We start from the raw sequence: 21,125 nt of genomic DNA, 5'->3' as shown, positions 1-21,125 counted from the left end.
ACGCACGATCATGGCGGTTTTTCTCTCACCTCTGCTGCCACGTGTCGATCGCTGAGTGGGATCGCTCCGCTCTCCTCCAAAACCTCTTATTGTTCAAGGGCATCTCGATCAAACCACCAGTTTCTAGGTCGTGGGTCCCACCGTCGTACGATGGCGCTTTCCGTTGCTCCACCAATGGTCCTTTGGCTCCCAATGTGACCGAGTGCTTAAGGCTCTACCATTTCAGCCCTGTTTGCCCAACGATGCACGATTACCGCTTGGTGCTAATTGGCACTAATCATGTATCGAAAATCAGCTCCTTTTCCCATTCTGAGGCTCCCAAGGGCTACATTGACCTCCTACGTAGTCTCCACGGGCCTCGATCAATGCGCTTTGACCGAGGTCCTCGTCGTTCCACGCCGGCTGTCATGGCCACGGGTTCAGGGTGTTTTTTATTGCTGTTTTGGATTTCATTCGAGATTTGTTTGACTTGATTTAGTCACGGTTCTTTGACGGTCATCTATGGATCCAATTTGGATCAATAGAGTAGTTGCAATTTCATTTTCAATCTTAGTTTTTCATTTAGTTTTGTTGCAATTTCATTTTCAGTTTTTCATTAAGTTTTGATTCTGCAATAGACTAAACAGTAGTTGTAATCTCATTTTCAGTATTTCATTTTAGTTTTGTTTTCATCATAGATAGCTACAATTTCACTTTTAATATTTCATTAAACTGATTAGACAGTAGTTGCAACTTCACTCTTAAGTTCCTCTAGTTCATGTTTTGGAAACAATAATAAGAGCAGAAATAGGAACTCTGTTTTCCTTTTCTTAACTAAACTTTACTTCTTAATCTGACTTTAAGCACTCTTAGTCCTCATTTCATTTCTTTAGCAGAAGTAGATTTAAGTTTTTTGTTAAATACATTGTACATCATTAGGGATTAAAGGATTAAAAACCCCAAAACAACTTAAAACTCAAAAACACTGAAGTAAGAAGGGCCATCTAGCACATATAGTGCACTACACTTCGTCAGTTTATGATACCCGGATTGATAATTTATGTAGAGAAATTTAGGACACTAAATTGACCAAACATTTTGGCGTCGTTTTCAGGGAAGTGTAACTAGGTAGCCTTATCTCTTACATTCATCAAAAAAAAAAAAAAAAAAACAACAAAAAAAAACAATGACATGCATAGACAAAGAGATTCTAGGGGCAGATTTATAGCTAGGGGCAGAAATTCGATTCCTACAACTCCACCTACTCCACCAAGAGTGAGAAAGGACACACCTCCATCCCAGATTTATACTCCCAGCTATATGATTCCTGGAATTCAAGGGGCAAAAACTCAATCAGAAGATTCTCCTACATCATCTACCAAAACAGTCCTAGGAGAGAAATTTTTTGAAACTCCAACAGCAGGGATAACCTTTTTCACCTCCACAGGAGAGCCTATTGTAGTTGAAGAACTAGGAATACCTGGTGAGGAAGAAAAGGTAGAAACTCCCTCTCATAGTCCATTAATAGAAGAACTAGAGGAAGAGAGAATAACCTTGCAGGTTGAGCCCTATACTGACTCTGAAGAAACTATAATGGAAGAAGAAGAATAAGATGGAGAATTATCACTGTTTGGAGGAGGGGGTAGAGGGAGAGGGAGAGGAAAGAAGAACAAGATGAGAATTCTCACTGTTTGGAGGAGGGGGTAGAGGGAGAGGTAGAGGAGGAGGTAGAGGTAATAATGGAGGAGGTAGAGGAAATAGGGAAGTAGACAGCTCTTTTGGATTCCCTATAGTGGATGAGGAAACACATACCACAACGAAAAACATCTTACCATATGTCCTCCCAAACTTTTATGTGTTGAGAAGTGAGGACCTTGAAACATTTTTGTTTGAGTTTGAAGTCTTGTGCAGAACTTATGACTATTTAGAAGACTCTCAAAAACTCAAATTGTTCCCTTCAACACTAAAAGGAGCTACTTTGAAATGGTTCATGGGGTTAGTCACTCAATCCACTAGAACATGGAATGACATGAAAAAGGAATTTTTGGATAGATACTTGGATTATTGTATGCCTACCAATCATAAAGATGAGGTGTTCAAAATGATGCAAAAAAAGGATGAAAACTTAGAGGATTTGCTTGAGAGATTCAACTATAATTTGAAAAGACCAAAAATGAACAATTTAGATGAAGAAACTTTGAAAGCTCTTTTGTTAAAAGCCATTAGAGATGAGTGGATAGATATCCTTAACATGATGGGGAAGGGAGATATCTCTCAACTTCCATTGAGTGACATAGCAGAACTATGTGTTCATCTCTCAAGAGGGAAATCTAAAACCGAGAAAGGGCCAAGAGATCCTTCTCTTGTTAAAGCAAACAAATCTGCAACTGGATCTGTAAGTAGGGCAGAAATTGGCAATATGCTTAATGAGTTCAAAACTGACATTTTAGGGAGCCTTAGTGAGCCGCTAGACACCCTTAAAATTCAAAACAAGTAGAAATAGAGGCTGATGCTTTAGCCATCTTTTGTCCAAAATGAAGAAAGAAACATGCTCTAAGGGAATGCCCTTTAGATGCAAAAATTGTAGAAACTTGTATGATTTTTTCAGAAAGTCATGAGACCAAGGGTTGTCCCTCAATCCCAGGTCTTAAGGTTGTCTTTCAAGAGGAAGCAGTCCCAAATTCTGCAGAACCTCTTTGTTTTGTTGCAAGAAGACCTTGGCAGGGGCCACAAAATCAAGGATTTAATAATCCAATGTATCTTCAACCCCCACCAATTTGGAATTCTTGGCAACAACCTTGGCCTCAACCTCAATCTCAGTATCAATCACAACCATGGGTGCAAGGGATACAAAATCCTTATGGAAGATTTGCTCAATATTATCAATATCCTCCATCCTATCAAAGTTATCCTCCCCCACAAAATCAGCAGCAAAATCAGCAACCACAACTTCAGAATCAGAACCCTCAACTTTCATTACCCTTTCCACAACAACCTCCACAAAAAAGTCAAAATCCTCAACTCTTATTTCCATTTCAACAAAATCCAAATCAGCTACCTGCCCAACCATTGCCAAACCCCAATAATAAAAACCCTCAGAATGCTTACATGGTAGAAGGACAACCATTTCCAACTTACATGATTACTCCTCTAGATCTTAATTAATGATGTTCAACTTAGATCTGGTAGGATATTAGAAAAGGAAAAACCTTCTATAGTCATTCAAGAACAAGATATCTCTGAGGAAGACTATAAAAGTCAATAAAAGTTTTGAGGGAACATCCCTCCAAAACCAAAACATTGAAAAACAAAACAAAAAGAATCAATGAAACACAACTCCTACCATTGAGCAACCAATATCTACTTCTACACCTCCTTTTCCTAAGAGATTACAAATTGATAGAGGGGTAGAGAAATAGATCTTGTTGCCCAATTATGACTTTCTAGATGAATTGAAGAATGTATGTATCAAAATTCCTTTGTTACAAGCCATTAGAGAAATTCCAATTCTAGCCAAGACAATAAAGGAGTTGAGCATTAAAAGACCAGGAAGGAAACTAAGAGAAACAAAAAGAATTCACCTGGTAGGAAAGATAGCAGACATCATGATGGGAAAGATTGCCATGCAGAAATATGTGGATCCAGGAAGTCCAATTGTCAAAACACATATAAATGGAATTGAAATTCCAAACGCATTGATTGAATTAGGGGAAGCAATAAACATTATAATAGACAAACTATGGAACAACTTAAACTTCCTAATCTTCTTTACACACCTACCTTGCTACAACTTGCAGATAGATCAGTAATCAAACTAGATGGTGTGCTAGAAGACATTTCAGTATCCTTATATTCTTGGGAATATCCTGTTGATTTCATGATTTTAACTCCCAAGAATAATCTAGGAGGACACTCACTCAAATTAGGAAGACCTTCACTGGCCACAACTGATGCTTTTATTAGTTGTAGATCCGGTGACATGTATATTTCTGATGGTAATTCAACAAATAAATTTACTTTGTATCCTCCAGCAAAAGCAATCACAGAAATAGATAACAAGGAATGGATTGATGATGAAGATGATATTCAACCTCTCTTTACTATGTCAGAAATTAGTGAAGATAGTCAAATTTTGAACACATTGGAAAATTTTGAAACATCTTCAGAATATGATCATGCACAATTCCAAGAAAAATCTAATGTTGAATAGTTGTCATCTAGGTAGATGTCTCTTTATTCTATGGAAGAGTTTGGTAGCTCTACAATTGAAATTTTTCCAAGTAGGACATTGAACATAAACAAAAACATTTAGAAACTACAACAAGAAGAGCTAACCAAAACATTACAAAAACATTCTGCTGCATTTGCATGGGAGTACATCGACATAAAAGGTATTGATCCTAAGACTTGTATTCATCATATCTATATTGAAGAAAACAGTATACCAATCAGACAACCTCAGAGAAGAATGAATCCAAATCTTAGGGAAATTGTGAAAGATGAGCTCCAAAAATTACTCAATGTAAACTTCACTTACCTAATTTCAGATAGCCAATATGTTTCTCCTTTGGTAATTGTGACTAAAAAGAATGATAAATGGAGGGTGTGCATTGATTACCGAGAATTGAATAAAGCAACCTTGAAATATCACTTTCCTTTGCCCTTTATAGATCAGGTATTAGATACATTAGCAGGTAAAAAGTATTTCTCATTCTTGGATGGTTTTAGTGGTTATAATCAAATTCAGGTAGCACTTGAGGATCAAGATAAAACCACATTTACTTGTCCATGGGAAAATCTTGCCTACCGAGTACCTCCTTTTAGGTTATGTAATTCACCTGCAACATTCCAAAGAGAAGTACTAGGAATTTTTTCTGATCTAATACATAATCGTGTAGAGGTGCATATAGATGATTTTACAGTCTATAGTAACACATTTGAAGAAGATTTGGAAAAATTGGAAAAATTCCTTAAAAGATGTAAAGAAACAAACCTTTCACTAAGCCATGCAAAATGCTTTATGATGTTTACAAAAGATATTGTTTTAGGACATCACATTTCAGGAGATGGGATTAAAGTTGACAAATCTAAAGTTGAAGTCATCTCTAAGTTATCCATTCCAAGTTGCCAAAGGGATGTTAGAAGTTTTCTAGGATTTATAGGATACTGTAAAAGATTTATAGAAAACATCACTAAAATAGCATCCACTCTTCAAATTGCTTACAAAAGATTGTGAATTCAAGTGGAATCCTGATTTCTAACTAGCATTTGAAACCTTGAAAACAAAAATATTTGAAGCACCTATTTTAAGAGGACCAAATTGGAAACTTCGTTTCCATATTTCTATAGATGCTTCAGATACAACTCTGGGAGCTGTATTGGGACAAAACGATTTGATACCTTATGCCATTTACTATACAAGTAAGAATTTGACTCCCACTGAGTTGAATTATATTGTGACTAAAAAAGAATTCTTAGCTGTTGTTCATGCAATTAACAAGTTCAGACACTATATAATGGGCTATGAAACCTTTGTTCATACAGATCACTCTGCAATTAGATATTTGATGAATAAACCTATTACTAATGGTAGAGTTAGAAGATGGCTTTTACTTTTGCAAGAATTCAATATTACTGTGCTAGATAGACCTAGAAAACAAAACACCGTTGTTAATTTGTTGTCCAGGATTCAGAATATCAAAGAAGACTCTCCAATTGAATATAAGTTTCCTGATGAATATCCCTTTGTAGTAACTACTCAAACTCCATGATTTTCAGATGTTGCTAATTACTTGGTTATAGGGAAGTTACCTTCACATTTATTTCCTAGAGAGAAAAGAAAGATTATTCAAGAAAGTTCAAGATATTCATGGATCACTAACGAATTGTATAAAATAGGGCCAGATCTTAAGATCAAAAGGTGTGTTAGGGAAGATGAAATGCCTGATATTCTCAAAGCATGTCATGATGAGCCGTGTGGTGGACACTTTGCTGATAAGAGGACAACCTATAAAATCCTTTCTTTAGGATATTATTGGCCATCCATCTTCAAATATGCTAAAGAATATGTGAGGAGGTGCAGTAGCTGCCAAAGGGTAGGGAAACCTACTCCAAATGAGATGCCATTACAAACTTCGGTACTTATCAAACCCTTTGAAAAATAGGTTTTAGACTTTATTGGACCTATTAATCCTCAGTCGAAGCAAAAACAATATATATTGGTATGCACTGATTATGTCACCAAATGGGTAGAGGCCAAAGCATTACTTTTTGCTAATGAAAAATCTCTAGTTAGGTTTCTTTTTGAGGATATCTTTACTCGCTTTGGTGTTCCAAGAGAAATTGTGATAGATCGGGGATCTCAATTCACATCCAACATGATGGAAAGGCTTATGAAGGAGTACAAGATCAACCATAGGAAATCTACTCCATATCATCCACAAGAAAATGGTCAAGTGGAGTCTACAAATAAAGTGATTGAAGGAATCCTCACCAAGACTGTGCATCTACATAGAAGAGATTGGGCAGAAAGGCTTCCTGAAGCCTTATGGGCATATAGAACTACATGGAGGAACACAACTGGACATACACCCTATGAACTTGTTTACGGTAAGCAAGTCCTATTCCCTATAGAGTTCCAAGTAAAAACTTTCAAGATGGCAGTTCAGTTGGGAATGGATTTATCAGAAGCTCAAAGACATAGACTTGAGAAATTAAATGAACTTGATGAAATCAAACAAGAAGTTGTTCAAAGGAATGGTCTAATCCAACAACAAAGGGCTAAGTGGCATGACAAATACATCAAGGACAAGAGGTTTCAAGAGGGAGATTGGGCACTGTTGTTTGATTCAAAGTTTAAAGATTTTCAAGGGAAGTTTCAAACTCATTGGCTTTGGCCATATGAGATTGAAAATGTTTTTATTAATAGAGTAGTAAGGATCAGAACAGTAGATGAAAGTCAAACTCCTCTCCTTGTGAATGGTCATAGATTGAAAATTTATCAAAAACCAATCTCAAAGGAGGAGTTCATCAAGATCTTTCAGAACAATTTTGAAATGAAGTTGGTGAAGAAGAATACTTCTTCTCCACCAAATTAGTCTTTGTTTTTCCTATCTAGAAAATAAATAAATTTTATAAGGTTGAAAGCCAATCACTGATTGGCATGCTTATACAGAAAATACAAGGTGAAAATCAGAAGACTCTGACACCCTATATTTTCCATTTCTTTTCTGAAAAAAATGGTGACTCGTTATGCATTCTACAAAATTCATTGTCTTATCTCATTTCACTTTGTTTTACTTTTGCAAGTTTCACTTCACTCCATTGCCATATTCCACCAATAAATTTTTTCTCCAGCTTTTCTTTCATCTCCATTTATCATATTATCATATTTTCACTCACACGGTTATTTCCATTCCATTCATTCATAAGCCATATTTTATTCTCTGTTTTACATTCTGCAACTATTTCCACGTTCTGCAGTTGTTCCCATTCCATAGCTGATCCTGTTCTGCAGCCAATATGATTTTGCAGCAAAAATTTGATTATCAGTCCAAGAACAAAGAAGCCAATTAATAATAAAATTTCATATGCAGGTAATTGAAGATAAAATAACTTTGAAGACCAATCACAGTTAAAGCACTTGTGGAAGCAAACATCAAGATATTTTCAAGTGGACGGTAAGGTTCTAAAGGTAAAAACAAAAGCTTATTTCAAAAAGCAATACAAAAACATAAGTTTGTATAACTTGTATGATCACATGTCCCCTTGATTAATAATTATGTGATTTGACTGCCACGATGACTCCACCACACGTTCCATCTTCAATGCCAAACGGTTCAATGATGCCTTCATAACTAATCTCCATTTTAAACTCCATGACTCATAATTAACTAGACTTCTACAGCCATACCTGTTAACGGTTAGATTAACGACATGACCTATCTATATACAACTCTTCAAAACCCTGATTGTTCATTTATTACACCAAGTTTTTCTCTCATACTTCCGCAACCTTTTTGTGCATACAGTCACTCTGTTTTCATATACTTTATGCATACAGTCATTCTATTTTCCACACAATTTACGTGTATAGCTACTCCATTTCCATATATTGTGTATATACAATCATTTTGTTCATAGTCATCCTGCTTCCATATATATTGTCATTCCGTTTCCATATCCATAATCGTTCTATTTTTATCCACCCAGTTGCCCCATTTTTGTATACACAATCCTCTTTATGCAGTCACTCCATTTCTTAGACAGTGAAGGGAATTTTGAAAAGTAGCCAAGAACAGAGGTAATGGGGCTCATTGTTAGAAATGAACCCATAGGGGTGAAGTACATGGAGGGTTATCCGCAGCTGAAAGGAATGTTACAGAAGGTTGGTTGGTTGAGTTTTATGGAAAAATTCAATGGTTACCATAAGGAAATCACCAAATCCTTTGCTAGGTCATTTGATGGAATGGACATGGAAATAGGTGATATAAAATTTGCAGTTACCGAGTCCTTTATAGCTAAAGAAACAGAACTCCCAAGGCTAGGAGAAAGGTGGTTTAAAAACAAAGAGTCTCATGATGAATCCTGGAAGGTCATTCTTAAAACTCCAGGTATGGACACTTCAGTTTTTAGAAAAGGGATTCCAATCTCTCGAGTTAGAAACAAATGGAGCGGCATGTTGTTAATTTTGCAAAATTTTATTGCATGCGAAGGGAGGTTTGGTTCTATGTATGTATATCATATACGATTGTTAATGAATTTTATAGAAGATGGAACCCTCAATCTACCATTTTTCCTGTTGAATGGTCTGAGAAGAATGGCAACTAATGTTCAGAAGAAAGTTGAGTCAATAGAAACCACTCTATATCACCATGGACTAGTGAATATTTTAGTTGAATTTCATTTGAGAAGTGTATGGGACACATGGGAGGACTTTTTGGTAAGGAACGTCTTCCAATATGCTCTAGAATTTCCTAAGGGAAGTCCTGTAAAAAGAAGTAGGAGAAGGAAGACCAATCTCACCATTCAAAACACCCCTAAAAATTCAACACAGAAAAACAATGAAGAAGAGCCAATCTCTGAGAAATTAATAGAGATCAGAAAGCAGACTAATCAGAGGAGAAAAATGAAAGAAAAGGCTGAAGAAATCCAGAAGGATATTCCTGAACCTTCATCACCTAACGAGGATGAACAACTGATTTCTGAGAGACTAATCAAAATTAGGGAACAAATTAAGAAAGATAAGGAGAAAGGAAAAAGGAAATAGGTTACAGAGGAAGAGATCATAGGCTCCCAAAACTTGAGGAGTTCTAGACTCCGGGGAAAACTGAAGAAAATGAAATCAAAAGAGACCCAGTTTATATATTTAGAGGGAGAAACTCTAACTCAGTCCCCTGACAATATTCCATATGAGAAAAACCCACAGAACTCTCCTCCATAAAACTTTGAGAGCAACCCGAGAAGTGCCTCTCCTGGTATTGATCCAATCCAACAACAAATTTATGACTACATAGAGTCATTGGAGAAAAAGAGTACATCAGTAGACCCAGGGATTTTAGTTAATCCAAAGCAGCCTACCACCTCACAAGAAACTTTAACTAGCTCCCTTAAACAGGAGATCTATGAGCTAGAAGTTCTAAATAGGCACATCAAAAGTGAAAATGAAGCCTTAAAAGAACAGAACAAGTTGGATAATATTATCCATGATAACACTATGCTTCACTTGGGTTTATGGAACAAGAAGAACATAAAACTAAAAAGGAAGAATAAGAAGCTAAACAGGGCACTTATTAACCTCAAGTACAGATTTCTCATGAGGAAGCCAAGGATGGCAGTTAGTGCAAAGAAAAGCAAGAAAAGGTTGGATGTTTTGGCTGAAGTCTCACAACAAATGTAGTAGGAAGAGGAAGTTCACAATTTTGATTGCATGGGGACATGCAATAGTCTTGCAGTGGGGGTATGTTGAGCTCTAAAACTGCCTTTTCCTTAGCAACTTTTCTCATCCATTCTTCTTTGAAAAATGCATCCTCATCATCAATAACCATTATACATTGCCTCAAGGAGAACATTTTAGTGATTTGCATGTTATACTTTTATGTTTGCTATTTGAATAAGTTTTTGTCTTTTAGCTACAGAACGCAGCCGCATTCTGCAGCTAATTGGCTATTCCGCAACTACCTCCATGCTTTTGTAGGTTCTAAGTGTCAAGAGGGGAAATGACTACATGGGTAGCTTGGAAAACATTAGGGCATCATCATGTCCTATTCACCTGGCCCAGATAGACAAGGAAGACTCTTGTCAAAGGGAAGTCAAACATAGAAACCTAAGGCAAACAGGACTCTGTTTTGTACACGTTTCTCAGTGATGGGATTCGAAGCAGGTTCCTAAGGCCATGGACTTCATCAGCCACTTGTGCAAACTAAATCTAACAGCCATTACCTTAGATTTATGTCTCTAGCCACTAAGGAAGAGAATTCTGTGGGCCTGTCTGCCTACATGTTTCGCTATAGCTCATTTTTCTCCATAAAGCAATTGTATAATTTCTCTATAAATACCTGTGTGAAGAATGCAAAACCAGTTTGGATTTACTCATGTGTTATGTTCAGATTACTGCTCTGTAGTTTTGAGAACTCATTCTCTGTTTTCAATATAAATACTATGTGTTTCAAGGATACTTAAAAGTGTTTGTTGGAGTGTTGATTAAGTGCATATAACCTGAGAAGTTGCAGAGAGCCCCTGCACTGGTTAAGGTTACATTTTATTTTGTTTTGTCTTTTATAATTGAGGTGTAAATTCATTGTATTTTTCCATGATGTTTATAACCATTTGCTAACCTTGTTCATAATACAGTTTTTACTATTTTCTTACTAACGCAGAACAACTTATTTCAGTACAGAATAGTCTTTTGGTTTAATTTCTTTTCAGTTTCTTATCAATAGCTTAAAGTTGAGTTCAGTAGTGTAGAGTAATTTATTTCATTTGTTTTTCATTAGTCTTTAGATTTTTAATTAAACAGATCAATGTCATTATATTATTAGTTTAGTGACTCATGTTGTAGGCGAATGTTTCTAAAAGCCCTTCTAGTTGATGGTTCATCTTAAACTAAGTGGTGGAACTTTTCACTTATGTAATGAGTCTTTTTCTGCATTTTTGTATTTATTTTCTCTTAGAAAAATGAAGTATGGAATTCCTCAAAATGTTATCACAAGGAGGTTTTTCTCCCAAAATTGTGTAGCAGAGTGATAAATCACTTCATTTAAGTTTTTATAGTAGACTAGTTGCAATTTCATTTTCAATCTTAGTTTTTCATTTAGTTTTGTTGCAATTTTATTTTCAGTTTTTCATTAAGTTTTGATTCTGGAATAGACTAAATAGTAGTTGTAATCTCATTTTCAATATTTCATTTTAGTTTTGTTTTCATCATAGATAGCTGCAATTTCACTTTTAATATTTCATTAAACTGATTAGATAGTAGTTGCAACTTCACTCTTAAGTTCCTTTAGTTCATGTTTTGGAAACAATAATAAGAGCAGAAACAGGAACTCTATTTTCCTTTTCTTGACTAAACTTTACTTCCAAATCTGACTTTAAGCACTCTTAGTCCTCATTTCATTTCTTTAGAAGAAGTAGATTTAAGGTTTTTGTTAAATACATTTTACATCATTAGGGATTAAAGGATTAAAAACCCCAAAACAACTTAAAATTCAAAAACACTGAAGTAAGAAGGGCCATCTAGCACATATAGTGCACTACACTTCATCAGTTTATGATACACGGATTGATAATTTATGTAGAGCAATTTAGGACACTAAATTGACCAAACACACATCATAGCCTTTCACATATTATTTGGTATCCTTATAGAGTGTAGGCCACCATTACCCTGCTTGCAAGACCTTCCTCGCCATTGCTTTTCCCTCGACATGCCCTCCCGCAACTCCAGAGTGGCACTCCCATAGTACATCTTGCCTTTCATGTTGGAGGAGAGATCATCACAAGACTTGATCGAGGCCCAACTTATAAATATGTCCTTCGATCAGCTGATAGTCAACTTCTCACACCACCATGTGTCACTTTTGTGTTGTTGTATGTCCCTCCAGACATTGCCCTGTGGATAGAAAAGCTGCAATTTCTTCCAAGTAGTCAGGTATTGCTTCTATGCGGAATAAATCAACATCTGATAGTTGATCATCTAGGGAGCCCCCACTTTCCCTTGATTCTAGTCTAGAGAGGTGATCTGGTCCCACATTCAATTGGCCTGGTTTAATGATAACCTCGAATGCAAACTCTTGGAAAAACAGTAGCCACTTGCAAATTCTTCCCTCTAAGACTGGCTTGTTGACCAAGTATTTTAATGCCGAGCTATCTGTAAAGAATTTGAACAGGGCTCCAAGTAAATAGTGCTGAAACTTTTGCAAGGAGTATACCATGGCTAGTTCTTCTCTCTTGGTCGTGGTATAGTTCTTTTCTACAGTTGACAACTTCCTACTTGCAAAGAATATTGAATGATACAAGTTCCCTTCCCCTGGTTGCACCAACACTACCCCTAGCACAATTCTTGATGTATTGATATGTGCCTGGAATTTTTTGTTCCAGTCTAGGTATACTAAGATGGGAGAACTTACCAAGTTTTCCTTTAGGGTGTTCAATGCCGCTTGACAAGTCTTCGCCCAATTAAATGTTTATGTATTCTTGAGTAGCTTCTCCATGAGGGTAGTTATGGATGCATAATTTTGGATCGCAACTACTTCATATTAGCCAACGGTTCCATATTTAAAATTTCCGCAACCTTTGGAGGGTCCACACAAACACCGTCTTTGCAATCGATGTGGTGCATCAACATACCAAATGGAACTGCAAAGATACACTTCTTTAGGTTTAGGGAGATTTGTAGCTATCTACACCAATCAAAAATTACTCTAAGTAAGTTGGCATGCTTCTTCGACAGGTTGTAAACTGTCCTATCGTCCATGTATACCTCCAAGAACCGGTGATGTAGTCTCTGAAGGAGGCAATGAAAATTTAGGAGAACATAGCAGGCACATTCTTTAGGCCACAAGACATGACATGGTATGCATATGAACCCCATTATGTGGTGAGCATTGTTTTCTTCTTGTCCTCCTCTTCTATTTGGACCTAATGGCACCCTGAGAACCTGTTGTAGTAGCTACAACCATCCTCCCAAAATTTTCCTCTGCCTCATTTTGGAGCCTCCCTACCAACCATCCTTGGTAGCATGTCTTTCATTGCCCAAGTACTTATGCTTTCAGTTGAGTTTCTTCGGCTTATCATCTTGTGTTTGCTAACTTGTTTACCTTTCAACTGCAAGTTGGCCTCCCTTGACTTAGTCTTCAACTTGTTCTTGTGATAACTTGGAGAATTGTGCAGAACTTGAGGGTAGTCAACCTTTCTCTCCAAAATTGCACAGTGCATACTGATAGCCAGAACAGCTCTCCAAAATTGCGCAGAGTATGCAGGATGCCTTCCCCAAGAAAATTGCACAGAGAAACCCATCACTGGGCTTTCTCTCAGAATTTGTGCAATTCTAACTGCAAACCTTGGCTTCTATCCATAAATTATGTAGAGCTTGAGGGGTAGTGAGAGCCACTCAGCCCAAAAACTATGCAAAAGTCATCCCAAGGCTTGTTTTCTGTTACATGTGCTCACAGGTTGACCGGTTCCCTCCATGACTATGAAATATTTCCTTGCATGCATGGGCAACCTTTTCCCGAAAATGAAAAAAGAAAAAAAGAAAAATCATCCCTAGATTTTAGGGATCTATTTTAGAAGTTGGGGGTTACATGCAAAAGCCATTTTAGAAACCTCCGCAAAGTGTCACATTTTCCTAGAGTTATGACATGCATGTCATAAGCCTCGATTGCGATATTGCAATAATGAGATTATCATAATCACACATCTCTTATACTTAATAAACCGATACAGTGATATCGCTATTGCATATCGGTGGGGTACTCGAAGATAAGTTTTATTTACCATTTGAAAAGGTTTAATGATGCGCTATATTAATGAATAATAAATAACTAAGCGAAGCCATGATTTCAGTTATTAAAGGATTCTAACAGTATTTATGATTTCAAATCCCAAGGAGATTCGATGGCTTGTTTAGATTGATTTGCATTTAAAATTCCCTTTCCTTCATTTCAAAGCCTTGTGTGTTTTTATGCTTCCATGTTTAACTCCTATTTCTCTTCATTCCTTTGTATTCTCAATTTTTAGGTTTCACCTGAGAAATAATTGTGTAACAAGATGACTAAGTCGAAGAAAGGAAAGAAACCCAACAAAGCTACACAATCCTCTACTTCTGATGTAACAGAAATTTCCCCATTATTCTCAGACACAGCATGCACTATCGACAGTGGTACTTCCTCATGGGAAACCATGTACGAGTTGTTCGAGAGCGAGGGTCCAAGGATAATTCAAAGTAAAGCAACAATAGATGCCACTACCTCTTCTTAAGCCTCCCACTTTGAAGCTACAAGTTCTTTCCTTCGCAGAATTGTTGCTCGACCTAAGATTTTACAATACACCGATATGGTAAAATGGATAATAGAAAATATTAACATTGCCGACCAAGCATTCTAGACCTCAAGGAAAACGATTATTGGATCCTTCACAGCGGAAGACTTGAAAAGCATGTATCATATACTAGACCCAAAGAAGGTGTATGATAAAGCCTTCGTCGAGCATTTCGTAGCCGAGAATGAGGAACCATCACACCCAATTAAGCAATGGAGGTCCAATTCAAACAAGCACAAATATGAGAAATCGAGTATGTATTCTATATCATCTCTTGATGCTCCCTACTCTTATATTGTAGATATGATGTGTAGATTGTTTGACTATGCCGATACCACTGAATTCTCTGTTGCGTGGGTTCCCATAATTGATGTAGTAGTAAATTATTTTATGATGGATTGGGGCACTATCTTGCCTAACAACCTTGCCTTAAAATTTTTGGAATATAGACAACACCGATATGTCACCTCTAGAAAAGTCCCACCATTTTTTATGAGTGCCTACATTATGGATGCAATCCGTTTCACTACCAGTTTCCCAACTATGGGGTGGAAATGGACTATTCAAGATCCTACCCCCATTCATATATATCACAAAATCCTGTGGGAATCCAATTTTCAAACCCATTTATGCAAAATCGACCAAGGAATTATGCTACCCATCCACCAAGTTGTTTTTGACAAGAGGTCCCCAAGGTAATCTGATGAGGCCAAGATTGATATTTTACAAATAGGTAGGTGGTTTGGGGAAGAACTGTTTACTTATGTCCGAGTCATCGGAAGTATAGCACCTCCCCATGTTCTCCCATGGTATGTACCAGATAAACTGCTTTCCAGAGAAATTTCTTACCAAACTGTAGGGAATGGGATAACCAAGACCCTAAAAGATCTAAAAATTCACTTTGGCCTTCCTTTCCCATACAATGCGGTATTTATGCATTACATGATTTCAAGCATGCTACTCTTGAAATCGATCACATTACATATTTAAAGCTTACCAACATTCGTGGCAGACAGTTTGACCCCAATAAGGTTGCATAGAACTTCACTGCTTCAGTAATATAATATAGTTCAACCATGAGGATGTTGATTTCGATGACTTGTTTGAGTCAGCTGAGATGTTTTCACAAGTGAAACATTTGGCTACTTTGAGATTGGACCCACAAGAGTTAGCTCGTTTCCACTAGTATAGAAAGAAAAGGTTACAAAAGGTCCCTTTAGATCTATTAGAAATCCTTTGGAGCATGTACTTAAATATATATTTAGAAGCTTTTTGGATTAATATTTTTTAATCAAATAAAAATGGTTGATATCAATGATTGGGTGATTTCATTTAATTTTAATTAACACTATTTTTAATAATATAATTATATTAATTCATAATAAAATTATTATAATTATTTATTAAATAAATGTATTATTTAGGTGATTAATATATATGATTAAAATACTTTATCGATGATGAAGATGATTCACTAAGATTGATATGGTTTATCAAACTTTAAGAAAGTACTAGTCTAGATTCTTGATCTATCATGCGTTGAGATTAAAATACTTTATCGATGATGAAGATGATTCACTAAGATTGATATGGTTTATCAAACTTTAAGAAAGTACTAGTCTAGATTCTTGATCTATCATGCGTTGAGAGGAATTAAACCCTTGAGGTGCAAACCTTTTTTTGGAATGTAGAATTTGAAGAATTTGACTTGCAATAAGCTTGTAAAGTAAATCATAAGTTGTTTTTTTCACTATATTGAATTTTGATTGAGATAATTACTTGCAATGTTGAATAGAAAATAAATCATTTATTTAATGTTCTCACTAATATTATGCAACTCTTGATTTAGCCAAATATATTCTATTTTGTGAAATCGTCAACTCTTCGTTAAAATTTAAACAACTTAATACACATTTAAATTTTATAATTTAACTATTATAAAAACACATAGCATTAGAAATTTACATCTCAGTTTCATCTCATATGTTTTCGATTTAGAAACTATGGCTCACCTAAAGTTCATACTTACTATTCAAACTGGTATCGTTCATAACTACCAGTCAGACTGGTATCATTCATAGGTACTGTTAGCACTCCAGGAAGCCCTCTTAGGTTGTAGCTCGGAGATGCCTGGAAAAATATAAATCTTCAATATCGTTCTCTAAACTATTGGAATGGATTGGGGTTTGGATCAAGTCAGATGACTGTTTCAACTCTATTTTCACTCAAAACATGCATGAGCACCCTCAACTTGACAATGCTTTCAACCACTAATGCTCAATAGTTTATAGATTCAATGAATAGATGGAGAATCCTGACTGTACAAGCAGATACATACATAAACACATATGAATGGCTAGCTACAAAAAGTAAATGAAGCTTACAAATCTAATTTATCAACACAGAGATAAGATGATAGTTATCTGGCATTCGACATAGAAGAAAACATGAATAACCCATTAAAGTGCAAGCATAGAACAGAGGGAAATATGGTGATTGAAAATATAACAGAAAAAGAATCTTGTATTACTAGAATGAAGAGGAGACGCTCAGAGGAGAAGAGTCTCCACAGTCTCCAAAATTTGAACTGCTCATTCTTCTAACTTTCAGCCATTTATAGGCTTTTTACAATGCTTTCAAGCTCTTTGAGGCTCGAGGTGTCTTAATCTATCCCCTTTGGCTTCTAACTACTTGATGTTGTGATTAGACAGACATGAGCCAGAGGTCTCTTTTTCTAACAACCCAGTAACCAAATTCTGGTAATTTTGTCGTGCTGTCAGGTAGCTCGCTTGTGCCAGCGATGCTCCATGATCACTTCTATTCGTTCGGCTGCATCATGATGTGGATTTTTCCCCTTCTGGCCATTTGTCTCCTTGCCTCTATCTCCTGGCCTCTGTACTGTAAGGGAATGGGTCTTTGGGCCTTTGAAATCCTTTTGAATATCGAAAATGATAGTTTTCTGTTTTAGACAGAGAAACGCTGAAACACTGTGAAACTCCACCAAAACTATGTTCATTCCGGACTTCAAAAGTCCTTAAATACAGCCTATTCCTCTATTGGGTCCATCCTCATTGTTATCACAAGTCGCTTCGGCCTTCCTCCTTTGTATTTCGTTAAATAATGAAATATGTGAAAATGCATTAAAAAATGCCTTTCGGCGGATCTCAAAATCTATGCAATAATGTTTATATAGCCATCAGGTCCGACTAATCACATCACATGCATGTATGGGTATAGGCCCCGCTCCATAATGTTTCTCCGATTGCGATATCGCGATGCGATTAGTCGTAATTGCATATCGCGATATCCCTAGGCCATTGTAAGCGCTCTATTGTGGTTGCTGATTGCGATTTTCTGATCAGATCTGGACCGTTGATTGGCTAGATCTGACGGGATTGTGCCTTCACTTGTTTATGCCTTTGATACTTTGTTTTTCATTGTTTTTATGTGTTTTTGGCCTCCCGATAGTGTTTCTTAGTCATTCTAAGCGCTCTTCTCATGCGATTTTTTTGATCTTTGGCATGATTTTACTAGCTTTTGAAGACTTAGAGAGCATATTTGGATCCATTTGGATCAGGACCTGATGCAATTATAGATGTGAGAGTAATATTTTGAAGTACGGCTTATGGCTAAAGCGGAGCAAGAGGAGACGTGGCTGTCAGAGCTAAAATAGGGGTCATTTCCGCTAAAAATAGCAGCACTGCACCTTAGGGGCTAACAGGTAGTAGTCATTTCAGTGTTTGTAGACTGGTAACGTTCATAGGTACCAATCATTTCAATGGTGGTTGATTTCTCTGATAAGTCACTTATGTAAGGCTTGATTCTTTTATTCCTGAAGACACGTGGAAATTTGAATACATCGATCCGGTCGAGCATTGACCTTGATTTGACGTGAGCATTTGTGTTTTGGGTGGAGAAATATATGTGATGATGTAACTATTGGCCAACTAATTCATAATATAGTAACATTAATTCATAATAAAGTTATTATAATTATTTATTAAATAAATGTATTTTTCAAGTGATTAATTTATATGATTGAAATATTTTATTGATGATGATGATAATGATGATTCACTAAGACCAATATGGTCTATCGTACCTTAATAAACTACCATCCTAGATACATCGAACTCCATATATATCATGCGTTAAGAAGGATTAAATACCTCGATGTACAAACCTTCTTTTTGGAATGTAGAATTTGATGAAAAGTTTGTACCTAAAGGAATTTGATCCCTCTTGGTGCATGATAGATCCAGAGTTTGATTGATGTAGGTTACTTCTAGTTGAAGGAAACACGGTCACATTTTTAGATTATCATTATTATGTATATGTTTGAGATAAACTTCATACTTTGAAATTTACACTATGTTTTCTTTGCTTGACATGACCATATCATTCTCTTCTTTAATTTAGTCTATATTGCTTGCCTTGAATGGTTTGTGTTTGGATGCTTTGAGTGGTTTGTGTGTTTATGTGTTTGGATTTGGATGGTATAATGTTTGTGAATGCATTGTGTTATATTTCTATATGTGTATGTAATTTTGTATTGGTAATTAGTTGGTGATGAAGGAAGGAGACAATTTTGTCAATAGTTTGTAGGAAGATTGATACTGCACATCTATTTCATTTAATTTTAGGTATCACAACTTTTGAAATCTAATTAATTCTTAATAGTGGCCCTCTAGGTATTACTAAATATATCTTGAAGAGTAGTTTTAATTTTAATTTTCTCAGTTACCTCAATTTGTTGAGATGATAGATATTTTTAATAATTTTAATAATGAAATAAAAAATTTGAATACAAAGTGAAAGTGTAATAATGTTGAATGACATAAAATGTGAATAATAAGAATGTAGTTAATACTAATAGTCTTAATTGTGATTAATCTCAAACTATTTTCTTCTACTATTCTTATTGTCACCCTTGTTAGTTTTACCATATTTTCATATTGATTGTATGAAAAGAAGAGTTGAAATCGTAAATCATTCAAATCTGTAACTTGAATTATTGTAGTAAACACCATACATTCTCTCTTACTCTCCAATATTAATAGGTTGAATTACTAAAACACAAAAATCAATACTTATTATCAATACCTTTTTTGTTCGTACACTGAAATCAATGCACATTGTTAATCCAATCACTTAAAAATTAATCTACTATCATACATCCAATTAGATCAAATAAGAAATCAACATCTACACTGAAATCAATGCATATAACACAAGCCATCAGATAGGATTAGAAATGAACATATACACTGAAATAAATGCATACATTGCAAGAAATAAAAAAGGATTAGAAAACAACATCTACACTAAAATAAATGCCTATAATGCAAGCAATGAAATAGGATTAGAAATCAACATCAACACTAAAATCAATGCATCTAGTGCAAGCAATCAAATATAATTAGAAATCAACTTCTACACTGAAATCAATGCATCTAGTCCAAGCAATTAAATAGAATTAGAAAACATCTACACTAAAATCAATGCAGTTAGTGCAAGCAATCAAATAGGATTAGAAATCACTACATTGAAATGAATTCATCTAGTTCAATCAATCAAATATCATTAGAAATCAACATCTAAACTGAAATCGAAGCATCCAGTGCAAGCAATAAAATAGGATTAGAAATCACCATCTACATTGAAATCAATGCATCTAGTGCAGGAAATATTATTCTCTCTCTCTCTCTCTCCTCCATCTATATCTATATCTCCCTTCATATCTCCTTCTATGTCCCTCTATCTCACCGCCAAACATACACACTTTCTCTTCATCTCTCCCTTTTCACTCCCTCTCTCTCTCTCCACTTTTCTCTTTCCATGTCTTTCTTCTTCGCTCTCTCTCTCCCCTTTCAACTCCATCTCTTTTTCCCTCCCTCTCTCCTCTTCTCTCTCCTTCCCTCTCTCTCATCCTTCATCTCTCCCTCTCTCTCCCTCTCTCCTCTTCTCTCTCCCTCCCTCTCTCTCATCCTTCATCTCCCTCTCTCTCTCTTCATTCCTCCTCTCCCCTCTCCTTCAGTTTATCTCCTTCAGTGCAAGCAATCAAATATGATTAAAAATCACCATCTACACTAAAATAAAAGCATCTAGTCCAAGAAATCAAATATTATTAGAAATCAACATCTACACTGAAATCAATGTATCTATTGCAAGAAATCAAATAGAATTTGAAAACTTATACACTAAAATCAATGCATCTAGTGCAAGAAATCAAATAGGATTAGAAATCAACATCTACATTGAAATCAATGCATCTAGTGCAAGCAATCAAATATAATGAGAAATCAACATCCACACCTAAATGAATGCATCTAATGCAAGCAATAAAATAGGATTAAAAATCACCATCTACATTGAAATAAATGCATATAGTGCAAGAAATATTCTTCCCTCTCCCCCCCTTCCATATATATCTATATCTCCCTCTGTCTCTCCTTCTTTGTCTCTCTAGCCCACCCCAAACATGCACACACTCTCTCTAGCTCTCCCTTGTCACTCCCTGTTATAGACATTTTTGTGCCTTACATCATTGAGCATGAAATGTCCATAATCCAAGGGATCCAAAGTCCCTAAAAGAGTTGTTCCTACCC

General features: G+C 35.9%; 1 pseudogene; it reads left to right on the top strand.

The window, feature by feature from the left end:
* The first annotated feature begins 8,284 nt into the window (after window positions 1–8,284).
* LOC149211202 (putative disease resistance protein At1g59780) overlaps window positions 8,285–21,125 on the top strand; it is a 38,909-nt pseudogene continuing 26,068 nt past the window's right edge.

Source organism: Pinus tabuliformis, chromosome 1_2, assembly GCF_031772625.1.
Source record: "Pinus tabuliformis cultivar Carrire ecotype Pingquan chromosome 1_2, CPIR1, whole genome shotgun sequence".
NCBI classification, from domain to species: domain Eukaryota; kingdom Viridiplantae; phylum Streptophyta; class Pinopsida; order Pinales; family Pinaceae; genus Pinus; species Pinus tabuliformis.
This window is presented reverse-complemented; position numbering and strand designations above follow the sequence as displayed.